Genomic DNA, 11,603 nt, shown 5'->3' with positions numbered 1-11,603 from the left:
TAACCTTGTGTATTTAATTTTATCTTCTGTTCTTGTAGCTATAACTTTTTGCATTTTTAAAGAAGACACTGTAGGTATAACAATGTTACACATAAATTGTCACAGGTTATTCTGAATAAATCTTATAGTACTTTACATATCACATAGCAAATTTAAACAGCATAATTTCATTCATCTTTTCTCATTCTTTGCATATTGTTATATATTTCACTTCTAGATTGGTTTTCTATATAGAGTAATAGTCACAGGTTTTGGACATCAGTACTCAGACATATCTTTTGGTGGCCTACCATGCCATTTCTCTGTTTAAAACCCTCCAAAAGCTTCGTGTGTAACTTAGAGTAAAAGGCATAGTGCTTATAATAGACTGCAAGTTCTTATACAACCTGGCTTCTCACTGTCTTTCTTCTTTGACCTCATATCTAATTTTCTTTTTTCTCTCTGTACCCCAAGCACACCAGCATCCTTTGATATTGGAACACAGCAGTCATGCTCCCCACAAGGCAATAAACTTATGGAAGACTTTTGCTCCAATTCCAAGTTCACTGCTTTCTTTCAGAGCTTTGATCAAAGGTTCCCTTCTTATTGCTTCTTACTGAGGTTATTTTCCTAACTTTCTATTTAATAATGCAACTTCTTCAAATACCCTTCCCTATTTCTCACAATCACTGTCTTTCCTAATAACTCTCTAAAAAATTTTCCACAATATATCACTTGTCACTAATATATTTTTTATTTAGTATTTTGGTTATTGTCAATCCCCAATCATTAAAATGTAAGTTCTGTGAGGGCAGACATTTTTGTTTATTTTGTTTACTGCTTAATCCATAGCACAGAACAAATACTCAAATATTCATTCAATGGATGAATAAGTGTCTTTTAAAAAAATTAAATTTATGAGGGTGATGTTGGTTAGTAACATTAAATAAGTTTCAGGCGTACAATTCTAAAACACATCATCCTTTTATTGCATTGTGTGCTCACCGATCAAAGTCACTCTCCTTCTGTTACCATATATTTGAACTCCTTTCTCTCCTTCATCTTCCCCCTGTCCCCTCTCCTCTGATAACCCCCATACCGCTGCCTGTGTCCATGAGTTTGTTTGTTGTTCATTTGTTGCTTTCTGTTTTATATCCCACATATGAGTGAGACCATATGGTTCTTGTCCTTTTCCATCTGGCTTGTTTCACTTAGCATGGTACTCTCAAGATATAGCCATGTTGTCACAAAAGGTGATGTTCACCCTTTTTATGGCCAAGTAGTATTCCATTGAATACGCAGGGTGGGGAAAAGTAGGTTTACCATTGTAATACAAATAAATAATACAATAATTAATAAATTATACAAGAATAAACTTTGTTTCACGTACTCACAACTGTTAACCTCCTTTTGCCCACCCCTGTATGTACCACAGCCTAAGTGTCCTTCAGTGAACGGCTGGATGAAGGAGATGTGAATAAATATCTTATGGCTTCCATTTTTGCTGTTGAGAAATCCGTCAGAATGCTTGTTTTTATTTTGTGGATAAAGATACTTTCTGAGTACTTTAAAGATGTTCTTGTAGTTTCTTGTTTCACTGCAAAGTACATACACATTTATTTTTATGTGTTCTTATTAGTATAGGTTATACTTTCTTGTTTCTAGACTCATTGATTTCTTTAGCTGCAGAAGATTTACAGCCATTATTGCCTTAAACTTAGCATCTCTTCTGTTCTATCTCGCCTCACCTCTGGAGCTCTGAATGCATCCTCCATCCATTCGTTCGTTTTCTCCATCACACCCAGCATCGTCTGATCTATTTTTTCTCTACTTCCTACTTACTTTAACTTTTTTCTGGGAGACTAAAAAATGCCTAACACGCAATTGATACTTAGTGAACATTTGTTGATTGTCTAAGGAATTGATAAGTTAATAAATGCCATTTCTTCTCTTTCCGTACTCTGTATGTCTTAACTTCTCTTTCAAATTTTCCATCTGCTTTTCTGCAATGGCTCTGTATTCATGACTTTGGTTGGCCTATTTTGATGTTTACCTATTAATGTTTTTATTTCAGCTATGTTTTTTTATTTTTATTTTTTAAAACAGCTGTATTGAATCATAATTGGCATACATAAACTGTGCGTATTTTATGCATATAATATAATTTAGTGAGTTGGATATATGCCTACCCCATGAAACCATCACCACAATTAAGGAGATAAAAATACCCATCACCTTCAAAAGATTTTTGTCCTTTTGCATGTGTATATGTGGCAGGAATACCTACTGTGAGTTCTACTCTGTTAAAATTTTTTAAGCATGCAACAGAGTATCGTTGACTATAGGTACATTGTTGTAGAGCAAATCTCTGGAGCTTATTCATCTTGCTTAACTGAAACTTTATATGAATTAGACAAACTTATTTCCTTTTCCCCTTAACTCCTAATAACTGCTGTTCTATTCTCTGCATCTATGAGTTTGAATATTTTAGGTACCTTATAAGTGGAACCATACAGTATTTGTCCTTCTGCGACTGACTCTTTTCATTTAACATAATGCCCTCCAGGTTCATTCATGTTGTTGCAAATGACAGGATTTCCTTCTTTTTAAAGGCTGAATAGTATTCCATTGTATCTATATACTATATTTTCTTTATACGTTCATCTATTTGTGGAATTTGCATTGTTTCCACAATTTTTTATTTCTAAAATTTCTACTTATTTATTTTCTGTTCAGATTTGCCCGATTGCTTTTGATAGTGTTTTATAGCTTGCTCATTCTAAAAATTCAATGATTTCTTTAAGTGTCTCATCCATAGGCATATTATAATCTCTAGCTGACAATTGCAATACTTTAAGCACTTGGATATCTAAAACTTGCTTATATTTTTGTAGATTTACATACATGTTGGCTTGTGGTCTTGCATGTTTGGTGATTTTGATTTTCTGTGTATAATGACTTACTATCTATAAACACATATATTTTATGTATGTTATGAGATATACACACACATAAAACCTGTAAGCCCAGAATGTAGAAGTTTTTCTCAGAGAGGATTTGCATTTGTTTAACCAGGCACAGGAAATGCACACATCTTCAGCTCCCTTCCTGGGGCCCTGGCTTAATCTCGGAATCTTGCATTCAGTTTTTCTTTTTTTCTTTCTTAAGGCAAAGTTCAATGTCTTCACTGCAATGCTAACATTGACATTTCAAAGCAATTCTGGCTTTTATATTTGGCTTGTCACTTTCTGCCCTGGTTTTAGTTCTCTTTTTTGTGTTTGTGTCCTTGATGTATCCTTTATCTCCTCCAAGCCCATCGATGCAATAAGCATTATGGACAAATATGTTTATCTATCTATATTTATAGGTGTGTATCTTTTTGTTCTCTCGTGGGCTTTCATTTATCTGGAGAAATGGCTTGATGTATTTTCTCTACTTTTCTTTGAATTTCTTGTGGAATTGATAAGGATCTCAGGTAAATGGATATCAAAAGTTGGGTAAATGAAATATTGTTATAATAATAAATGTAGAAGCATTTTTCTGCAAGTCTATGAGTTGTTTGCATCATTAACATTTAATTCCCACATGTTTCACGATCTCAGGTGTAACACTCTATCTTTCCATTTGTATACCCCCTGAATATTCTGGCCAAGTATATAGATTAAAATCTAATTTTCTTTTAAACTCCTTTTTAGTTAGATGTTTTAAATTATTTTCCTTTGGTAGGAAACACTAAATTATCAGTATGTCTCTTTGAAAAACACTCTGGATACAATACCTGCTGTTGCTACTTGTCGGCATGGAAACACTTTGTGATAGTAGCTGAGGCTAAGTATTTCCTTACCAGATTCCTATGTTTTTCTCTATTGTCTGAAAATGTATCCTAATTTAGCCGCACTCAACAACCTGGAGTAGATTTTAGACTTTGGGGTAAATTCTTGCTATGGAATTGACCTGCAGAGGAAGCCAATGAACTTCTATGGAGAAAAGAGCCTCCTGTTGGAAACAGAGGCCTAGCAGTGGCTGCCCGGCGGAAGCAGTCACGAGCATTACAGAAATTTCACATCAGGCATTCTGTGCAGTTTTGGGAAAGTCGTGCTGATAAGTTCTCTGACTTACAATTAATCTTTCTTCCATCATCTAAGAAGTTCACTGACTTTTAATTTTATTTTTATTAAATAAGAGCGAGCAATGATTTAGGATTATATATAGGCAATATGTAATCTGTGGAAATCTTTTAAGCTTTACCCATAAAAACCTTGGACTTGAGAGTTCTTACTGTAGAATTTAAATGTTTCCATTTTCTCTATGTTGTACTTTCACATCAAGATAATTCTAAGTGTGGAGTTCAGAGGTGGAAGAGGGACTGCAAGATACCCTCCTGAGGAAGGAAGAGGCTCGATTCAGAAACATCTGGCTGAAAGTGGAAATAAACATCTGGGGTCCCTAGGCCTCTACATATTAAAAACATCCAGTTAAAATGGTGAAATAAATGACAGAATATTTCTCCATATTTTAGACAGATGGGCTACATGTTTAAGTGGACATCTTAATTTTTATGACTGTTGAATTGTGCTATCATCAATATTTTTCAAGTAACACATTTAAAGGTATATATTCCCTTTTTAATTATAGATATTTTTACTTTTTTTTGCTTAAGACTGTGATTCCCCAATGTGATACCTAATTTCATCTCACAGTATACAACTTAAAATGCTAGATTTTGCCTTCTTTTATGGCTTCTATTGATATTATCCAGAAGGAGGAAGTTTTGAATCTTATTCCTTTTTTTTCATGTATTGAGAGAAAATCAAGAAAGTTGATCAAGAGAATGGGAAAGAAATGCAAGATTATGATCCTTAAAGGAGTCATGATTAAAAGTATTTATTCCCTTTCTACAACCCCAAATTGATAGGACTTGGGGGCTGTAGAAAATGTACGGTCATTAGGGAGGGGGCTGGGCCTTTAGCCTGTTGCATGAAAACCCTTGTTCCCTTTGGAACTTTGACAGATTTTATCTAGTAAATATGGACATATCAGTTTTATTTATTTATTCATTGTTTGCATAAAAGTAGCAAGTTCTGTGGTTCCAATGTCTAACTGCCGTCCATTTCTGAACTCTTGCCGAACCTCGATCTCCTTTCATTATTTCTTCCCTCTTGCTTTTCCTCCATCTACCTTGTTTTGTTTTTTTTTTCTTCTTCTAGTAGCACCAGTGACTTGGAGGCTGTAGTCAAAGTCAGAAAAACAACAGCCAATGCAATGGAGAAACTCTTTCCGATTCTGTTCTCTTAACTTCAGCTCAGATTTGAATTCAGCTTTGTAAAGATAGAGTCCACAGTGCATCAAAGACCATTTACTGAGATCTTCCTTTTCTAAGAATACACTCAAGGGTGCGAGTGAAAGGGAAAGCGGGCTTTCCAGAATTCGGACGATGTGGCTGGCCGTTGAAAATTGTATCTAGACAATATATTCTCTTCCTCATCACATGAGAACAACAGCACTATCAAATCACTGTGCCCTGGGCCTCAACGTCTCAGGCACCCTCCCTTTTAAAGCCATGCACGGACTTGGCTATTAAAAGGTCTGTGGAGTCAGAACTGGGTAAAGTTAGTTTTCATCTTTAAACCTTAGTTGGTCATCTGTAAAATCAGGACATAAGTCCCCAATTTATAAAATTTTTGTGATGTTAAATCAGAGTAAGTATTAATAACACATAATACCGTTTAAAGAATTAGTTTCATGCTTAATAAGAGACTACTAAGAGATGAGGTATACTAACACAAATAGAATCAGCAAAATCACACAATGTGATTCCTTATGAAAGGCCATAGGTAGGGAAGGAAGGTTTTGTTTTGTTTCAGCTATCAGAATGCCACTGTGTAGCTTCATCATATTAATGATGTTGCATGGGGGTTTGCCTGTGTTAGGCTGCTTAGGTGTTTCCTTAAGCTTGAAGGCACACGGTTCCTCACAATGTCTGGTTAACGAGGTGGAAAAAGTTCAGTGAGAGAACTGGGCAATTACAAAGCTTAGACACTGGGATATGAAAGTAGTGGCCTTTTGCCTTTTTTGTTTTCACGTGGAGGTACCTCTGACCACAGATGGCAGAGGTCCTGTCCACACAAAGGAGGGACAAAGCACTGGTGATCTGATTGAATTGTCTTAGTGTGTTTCTAAATCTTTGGGTTTACCTAATTTCTTAATTGGGGGATATTTTAATTTGTGTTTAATTGAAAAGAAATAAATTCTGTAGGTTATTCTATTTTTCTGTGATACACTTGATAGACATTTTTACCTCTGACTGTTCTCTCTAGTGTCCAAAACTATATGAATTGCCTTTTCATGTGCTTTCAAAATCTTGACTCATTTGTTGACAGCATTAGTCTTTTTTCCAAAAATTTCCTAGACTTGCTGAAAGTTCACAATGACTGAAATTAACTTTATCCATGGGAAATTTCCTCTGGAGGTACACATTTGCCCAGACAAAATATCAAATCTCACGCCAACAATAAATTGGAGGAGGAATGAACTACTATGTTGTTACATCTGTCCAAGTAGCGAGGGCGGTGTGCATCTGGCAGCACATTATTTTGGTGTATGATTTGTCTCCTAACAGCACGTGGAAAACTCAATGCTTCTGCAAAATTGTCATGTGTCAGGGTGATGTTATTAACAAATTTTTTAAAGCATTTATCTCAAGGGAAGAGTGTGAACATATCAATTAGTCAATCTAAGCTGACACATGCAGAGTGAGAGGGAAGGAGCACAGGGGCAGAGACCAGGGGCTGAGAGAGGGAAGGGCTGGGTGGGGTCCTGCAGGTGTCCAGCTCTCCCCTGTCAGTAAGTGGCCATATTAACACAGGTGAACACAGTCAATTAATGTAGCTCCTGATAGTTACTTCTCTGGTATTTCAGTGAATTTGATCGAAATCTACTTTTTAAACCTTATGTATTTATAGACATATATACATTTGATTCAAGCTACAGTAGGGTATAGCAGGGCAATGTATTGGAAATGTTTAAAACATGTGCTTCTAAATAATGCATAGAAGTATTAAGACAATATTTCTATGAACTTTAATAATACCTCCACAATATGGATATATGCTGACTCCTGATTCTCTAGTGGTTTCTTGCATGTAGGCTTTTTCTTTTTAATATCTTCTGCAATATCTATGGTGCAGTACTGAAAAGATACCGTAAAATTTTTTTACACAGTATTTCTGTCACAGTACTGAAAACGCACAGTATTTAAAGTTCTTGAGTAAAAGATTCTTGAGTAAGAGAAGACCCTGATAGAACTTTAAAAATGTCTGGAGAGCATTATGACCCATTAATTGGCCTGCGCACTCTCTTTTGCTAACCTATTTCCATCTTTGAGTTATGAACCTACTCCCCACCCCTCCCCTTGTGCCAGACAGAATTTCCGGTGGCTCTCTCTCCAGTCACCACTTCCCCTTGCAGCTGAGTCTAGAAGTTAAGGCACCTACTTAATCCTAGCCAGGGCGTCTGCAAGGTCCCTGCTGCTTCAGCTTCAGAGACGTTCTGAATGCATGCCATTGTTAGGATTGGACATCTGAGGGACAGTCACTAATATGAGCCCCCCCCCATCATCTTACCTCCTATAAGAACAGTTTCCTTTTGCTTTCATGTGCCTTGCTTATTAGCCACCTGCCATTTTTTAAGGTATTTTGGTCTCCAGGCACTATGCTAGATTCTTGACAATTCAATAGATAAACGGAACGTGCCCATTGCCTTAAAGTCACTAACAGTCAAGCATTTTGAGTATTCCTTCCTTTAAGCTTCTGCTTATGTTGTGTACCCTCTATTTTTTAAAAAAGATTTTATTTATTTATGTGTTAGAGACATAGGAAGGGAGGGAGAAGGAGAGGGAGGGAAACAGCGATTGGTTATTCATGTGCCCTGACGGGACCGAACCTGCAACCCAGGCACGACTGTGAATCAAACCACAACATTCCGCTTTATGGTAAGACACCCAAGCAACTGAGCTACACCAGTCAGGGCAATTTTTTTTAATTCTAATTTTTTATTTTAGAGGGTGAGGAAGGGAGGGAGAGAAACATCTATGTCAGAAATATTGATTGGTTGCCTTCCCTAGTCGACCCAACCTGGGACCCAACCTGCAACCCAGGCATGTGCCCTGACCTGGAGTTGCACTGCGAGCCTCAGTCTGTGGGACGCTGCTGACTCAGCTGAGCCACACTGACCGGTGTGCCCTCTTTCGAATGACATTATTTTCTATTAGACTTAATGACTTCCACTCTGTCTCTTACACCCTGAGATATTGGCTGTATATACCTGTATACACTGACTACTCCTAAAAGTATATTTCTGGCTTCTTGTTTCCACTGAGCTCTGATTTCTACATGTAACTCACAACTCCCTAATTGTTATCTCCATTGCATTTCACAATTAAGTTGTCCAAAACCCAGATAACATCCCCCCAAACCTGTGGCTTTCACCGTTCTCTCCATCTCAGGAAATGGCTTTTTCTTTTCTGTTGTCCAGGTAAAAAACATTGCAGTCCACCCTCACTTTCCCTTTGTATCAGTCATTGAGTCTTGTTGCCTAAGCACAGCTACCACGATAATCTGATCCGCTGTTGCTGCATAACGAATTAACACTAACTTTGCAACTTAAAACAACACACGTTTGTCACCTTGTAATTCTGCAGGCCAGCGTATGGGCATTTTTTTTACTGTGGGTTCTCCTTTCGAGTTCTGAGTTCCCTTTCTTCAGCCCAGGCGACGGCCTGTGGAGCAGAACCAGCTGAGGCTCACTCACCTAAGGAAAGATTTGCTTCCAAGTGTCCTCAGGTTGCTGGCAGAATTTCTTTCCTTCTGGCTGCAGAACGGAGGATTTGGTGTCTTGCTGGAGGCTGCCCTCAGCAGTTCAGGGCCTCCTGCTGATTTCTGACAGGCGGGCTTCTCCAACACTGCGGGCCACTTGCTTTGTGGCGGCTCCCTTCCCCACAGCTAGTGAGGGCAGGGTCTCCAGTGGCTCTGCCAGCAAGACCAGGTCTTACGTATATGGGAAGGTAATCACGGTAGTGACATCCCTTTGCCATCTAATGTAACCTAATCACAGGGTGACATGTCATCCATCACCTTTGCCATGTTCTTTTGCTTAGAAGCAAACGGGCTCCACGCCCAAAGGTGAAGATGACATGAAGGTGTAAATATTGGAGGCAGAGGTCACTGAGTGCCCCAGAGGGATTACCTGCCGCAACTCATGGCTTTGCCTAGATGTTTGAAATACTCTCCTGATTTGTTTCCTGGTTCTATCCTTTCCAACCCCCACTCATTAGTTAGAATGATCTTTAAAAATTAAGCCATATAACATCATTCCTGGGCTCCAAACGTTAAATGGCCTTTATTTCAGTCATCTTAAAAGACAAGTCTTTCTGAGGTCTTTATACACGATCTGAACATTTACCTCTCTGATATCTTCAGAGGGAATGGGCTATTCACTGTCTGAAGTACCTTTTCCCCTAGTTATCTGCATGTATTACTCTCTCACCTCTTCTGAGTCTTTACTCAGATGTTACCCTCAGTGAGGACTTACTAGAACCCCTGTGCCCTATTTGAAATTGCGACCTCCTCCTCCTCCCCCTACTCAGCCACTTCTTTGCTCTGTTTTCCTCTTCAGCACTCGTCACCATCTGACATCATGCATGTTTGCTTTTTAAATTTACATCACCTACTGCTCTACTTGGGTATCAAATTCATACAGCAGAGTTCCATGAGAATGGATCCACTTGCTGCTGTATCTAGCATCTAGTTAGCACCTTTCACAGAGTGGACACGACAAATATATGCTGAATAACCAAACGGATATCCCCCAGTCAGGCCTCCGTTCCTCGTGGTAGGCTTTTTACTATCCAAACCTCTGGGAATACTCAGCTTGTAAAAATTGTGTTCAAATCATTGTCTGTTTTAACTTTTTGGCTTATCTTGTGAGTTTACATATATGGTATCATATATGTATAGTTTTATTTCTGCTCATTTTGGTATTTCTTGAGGAATCAGAACAATTGCTCAAATTTCAGGATGGAGTCTGTTGGTTTGTAGTAACTTATATTTATTGATTAATTTTGAAGCTCTCACATTAAGGATTGGTAGAGTGATATTTTAATATGTAAATGTATGAATTTCTTTGTAGAACTCCTATTTGATTATCACATAAAGAACTAAGTAACCTCTGTCTGTGCTTTTAGAGGTTTACTTGGAAAGGACTCTTGTTGGCCTTGCCTGCTGATCAAAAGTTTTTGCTACTATGCGGCCATTGAGGAAATGCCAAATTAAGTTCCAGATTTGATCTTAAAAATCTCAGAACAATACATGAAAAAGACTTTGTGACTTTTGCAGAAAAATACTTTTTATTTTTTAACTGTGTATTGAGACATAATTGATATACAATAAACGTCACATATTTAAAGTGAACAGGTTTTTCTGTTTTGACCTACGTATGCATCCATGCCATCTTTACCTCAACTGAGATAGTAACCGCATCCGTAAACCCCAAAAGTTTCGTTACGGTGATCTCTCTCTCCGGCCCCTCCTAAGTGTCCGTGCTCCCTGGGTCCCCAGCAACTATTGATCTTCTTTCTCTTACTATAGATTTGCTTGCTTTATTTGGGGTTTTGTATAAATGGAATAATATAGTATGCACTCTTTAGCCTGGTGTTATTTACTTAGCAAAATTATTTTGCGATTTAATCATGTGATGTTTATCAGTCCCTTCGAGTGTTGAGTGGGATTCTGTCGTATGGCTATGCTGTAGTTGGATTTTCCATTTACCTACTGATGGCATTTGGAGTGTTTCCAGGGTTTGGCTTTTACAAATAAGTATTCTATGTATATTTGTTTTCAAATCTTTGTATAGACACACATATCAAAGTGTTTTCCAAAGTGATTATGCCATTTTGCATTCCTAATGGCAATGTATGGGAGTTCCATTTGTTCTACATTCTCTCAACACTTTATATGGACAATTTTTTTTCCATTTTATACAAAATGGAACTCTAAAAGGTGTAAATTGGTATTTCATTATGGTTTTAATTTGCATTTCCCTCTTTGCTAATGATGTTGACATCTTTTCCCGTACTTAGTTGACTTGGTGAACTGTCCTTTCAAATCTTTGGCATATTTAAAAAGCTTTTTTAATCATTAAATTTTGAGGGTTTCTCATATTTTCTGGATACAAGCCCTTTATTAGATATATGCTTTACAAATATTTTATTTTAGTTTTTGGGTTGTCTTTTTGTTCTCTTAACAGTGTCTTTTTGTTTTAAAGATTTTATTTATTTATTTTAGACAGAGGGGAAGGGAGAAAGAGAGGGAGAGAAACATCAATGTGTGTTGCCTCTCGTGCACTCCCTTCTGGGGACCTGGCCCACAACCCAGGCATGTGCCCTGACTGGGAATTGAACCACCGACTGTTTGGTTCACTGGCCAGTGCTCAGTCCAGTGAGCCACACCAGCCAGGGCAATAGTGTCTTTTAAAGAGCAGAACTTTTAATTGTGATGAGGGCCAAATATATCGATTATTTTAGATCATATTTTTGGTGTTGAATCAGAATCATATTTTTAATCCTAAAG

Source organism: Desmodus rotundus, chromosome 5 (assembly GCF_022682495.2).
Source record: "Desmodus rotundus isolate HL8 chromosome 5, HLdesRot8A.1, whole genome shotgun sequence".
In the NCBI taxonomy this organism is placed as follows: domain Eukaryota; kingdom Metazoa; phylum Chordata; class Mammalia; order Chiroptera; family Phyllostomidae; genus Desmodus; species Desmodus rotundus.
Note: the sequence above shows the minus strand (reverse complement) of the source record.